Below are 3,818 nucleotides of genomic sequence, written 5' to 3'. Positions count from 1 at the left end.
CACACCTTTAGAATGTACAAATATAAAAATTATGATTAAAAAATTCTAACTAACCATGCAATCGAGCTATATAGCTGACAATATTACATATGCTAGGCAAGTGCACTGTCAATTTTTCATGCAAAAGCATGATCAATTTGACCTTGTGATTCCTGCTTTATAATAGGGATGAACCAAATTCAAATTTATTGTCAATTTAATGCCAAGCCCAGCATAATATTATAAACCTACCTTATGCATATAGTGTATCTATATGCACTATCTTTAACTTCCTTCTCTTCTCCTCCTTATCCCTCCCTCCCTCCTTTCCCTCTCTCTCTCTTCTCCCTTCATCTTTCTCCACACATCAATTCTATTTTGAGTCTATAATGCATTATAGTCTGTGTAAACAAATAAACCACAAGTGAAGACAATGACTATTTCACTTAACCCCAAACTTCCATATAGGGCAACTGAGTTACTTGATGGCATTTGATTAAGGCTTAATTTCATTTAGTTACAGTATATAGTAAAAGCAACAAATATTGATAGCTAGGAATAAGATTGGAGTTCTACTCAGTGCACACACACATTATAATAACACTCTACTTGTTGCCAAGGTCAAGACCCTCTAGACATCTTACTTTTTATATACCTAAAGCTGTGGAGTTCTCTTGACTAGGTAATGCTATCTTCAAGTGAAGAGTTGCTAGTCCCTTAATGCAATGGACCTGCCCATCAGCGAAAGTTTAAATCAAGATTATTTAATAATTTGCCTTCCATTAATTTTATAGTGCACATAATGTGAAATTGGCATTACCAATGATAACCAAAATGTATACCACATAGCTCATTAATTTCAACGATGAAAACTTTTGCAAATGAGTGGATAAATGTATTTAAGGCAATGGGAATAATAGTGGCCTTAAAAATAATATATTTCCTGGTGTTGCAATGCATGCTTAACTATAGCACCAGGAAGTCTGGCACATGTGACAAACCTCCAACCCAACAATGTAATGTGTGTATTATTTTCCAAAATTAAAAACACTTTACTAACTTTGTTTAATAATTCTTTCTTCTTGTTAACTCAATCTTCGCCTTCCTTCTACCATCATTGTACATCCAATACCAGAGACAGAAACTATTAAGAAAAAAATTGCTGTTTATCTAAAGTACCTATACATGTACAAATGTGTATGTGTGCACAAGAGATCTTCTGATAACGATGGCCTTTATGAAGACTAGTTGACTCCAGCAGCTATTGTACTGCTTATGAGTAACAGCAAGACTGCTTTAAGAGTGAAACAACTCCTTTCTCACCCCATCTCTCTCTCTTCCTCCCTTTCTCCTCTTTTCCTTTATCCAGAAGTTGGTTTCACTCTTAAAGTAGTCTTGTTACTGATAAGCAGTATAAAAGCTACTGGAGTCAGCTTACTATTGCAAGCCATACCATTCCAATGTGGTGGTAGTGATGGGCAAATCCGAATTCGGAGTATTCAATCCTTTGATTCCGAATGGAATCGTTCTTGTTTTGAAAGAGAAGTGAGAATTGTTTGTAATTAATATCTTAATTATACATTATTATTGCATTTTTATTGCTGTAAATGATTACACGTGGCTTTGCGCATACGCAGATATAGTACTCTGAATTGGAATTTGATTCTAGTCTCAAAAGTATTTGAAATCAGAATCAAATGCAAATTTCTGGATTCACCCATCTCCAGTGGCTAGTTTTCATTAAGGCCATCATTATTAAGATCATTTGATTATGACGGCCTTTATGCATGAAGACTAGTTGTCTCAATTATCTATTGTAATGTTGCTTGCTTCTATATCAACACAACTCAGTGACAGTGGATACTATGAATAATAATGAGGTTGTGCACCTCTTATAAAAGGATTCAAGTCTTACAGCTCTATCTTACCTCAGGCTCCTCCTCATCTATTTTCTTCTCTCTTTTCTCCTAAAGAAAAATCATCACTCTGACAAGTCATTGAAGGTACATTTTCAAATTTATATATATTATATCATTATGGATTCTACAGTAGGACTGGGACTCTTCCTTTTGGTCTCCTTTATAGTTGCTGTCATATTATTTCTGAGACGCAAAGTGAGTGGAGAAATTAATGAATTTTATGTAGTTTATTGCAAGTATTTGCATATAGTTTGTTATGAGATTGCTAGACAGGCAGACTGAGACTAGGGACTACCAAAAAATTCAAAAGTGGAAACGTACAATTCAATCTATGGAAGATAGCCTACAGGCAAAGGGGCTGCTGAAGCCATCAGCAGCCCCTTTGCCCCTGCCGTTACTAGTAGATGTGTACTATACATGCACAGTATGAACTTGCTGCTATTAAACTGCAATGTATGATTTGTATCACATTTATACTTACATTTCTCCATTACTTTTGTAATAATTATAACAGTCATCCCAACTGTCAAAGCATAGGTCAAAGCTCTCATCCATTGCTATTTTAAACAAGATTCCATAATGGAGGATGGTTTCTATTGCAACTCCCCCAACTTGTATGTGCACGACAAGCCGACAAAGGTGCTAGGCTGCTCAGTAGCACAGATAATGTGCTAGGCTAGCTTAGAGACCAGGACTGTGCAATGATTGAGTAATGGCGAGTAGTAAAGCTAGTGGCTTCTCTCTCAAAAGATTGTCCTGTGGCTCTACTTCTACTACAAATGTACACCTGACTGGTTTCAGAAAGCATCTCTTGTTAATACAAAGAAGAAAGCAGTCACTGCATGGTCTCAACATAAGACTAGTAAAGTTCCCACTCTTTCTGAGCACATCTGTCCTATTTGTGAGGATACTGTTATTGATGGTTCTCATTTGTCTATCCTCTCTGAAGGTAACTGTGGTGCATGGCTTCACAGAGGTTGTGCTGGTTTATCACGAGCTGCTCTCTCTCGGCTAGACAGCTCACCGCTTCCTTTCCAGTGTCCTCACTATCTTTTGGATGCTCAATCAGAACTCTATTGCCTCACTCTCTGAGCAGTTGGATGCTCTAACCAACTCTCTCTCAACAATCTTCCTGCGGTGATCCCCTCTCTGATACCTCCCCGGTGGAACGACGTTCTCCAAAATCTAAATGACCCTCCTTTAGGAATGTCCCTAATCCAGACTCTATGGACCGTCTTTTCAAAATTATAGTGTCTGGCATTGTGGAGTCTCCTGTTGGTACTTTTTGGATGACACATTAACTCTGTTATGAATGAAGTTTCGTCCATTCTCTTTGATTTATATGCCCTCCTGTACGTGCCCGCGACTGCCGTACATGTTAACAGAGTGCTCCGTCTCCCAGATCGACCCTGGTAACTCTAGACTCTACCATTGATGCATTTAATGTGTTCTTTTATTGTTGTCAACTCCCTGCCCATATTTCCATCAGTCCTGCCCTCTCTCCCATGGCACGCAAGGAACGCAGCATTTATCTTGGTAAACATCGCAAACTCATTGATGCTGGTTTGGAGAGTAGTACTATCTAGCAGAAGAAATCTGGTTCATTTCTTAGTAACAAATTATTTGGTAAAGTAGTTGATAATGTGTTTATTATACATAAAAGCCTAAGTGATTTAGCACCTCAACTCAGTCATTTATATACTAATACTAGTGCTGAATCCTCTAATGCCCAATCCCCCCTTACCCTCTCTCCTGACATTGTATCAGAGGTTCCTCGATCTTCACACAATTCCTCATCTAGTCCCTCTTCCCACTGTAATGTCCCTCTCTCTGTCACTTCCAATCATGTGTCTGATGGTCCCTCTCCCTCATCTTTGGTGTCAAATTTATTAAATTGGATTATAAAGGTAAAGCACACAT

This window comes from Amphimedon queenslandica, unplaced genomic scaffold (genome assembly GCF_000090795.2).
Source record: "Amphimedon queenslandica unplaced genomic scaffold, v1.1 AMPQUscaffold_13190, whole genome shotgun sequence".
In the NCBI taxonomy this organism is placed as follows: Eukaryota; Metazoa; Porifera; class Demospongiae; order Haplosclerida; family Niphatidae; genus Amphimedon; species Amphimedon queenslandica.
This window is presented reverse-complemented; position numbering follows the sequence as displayed.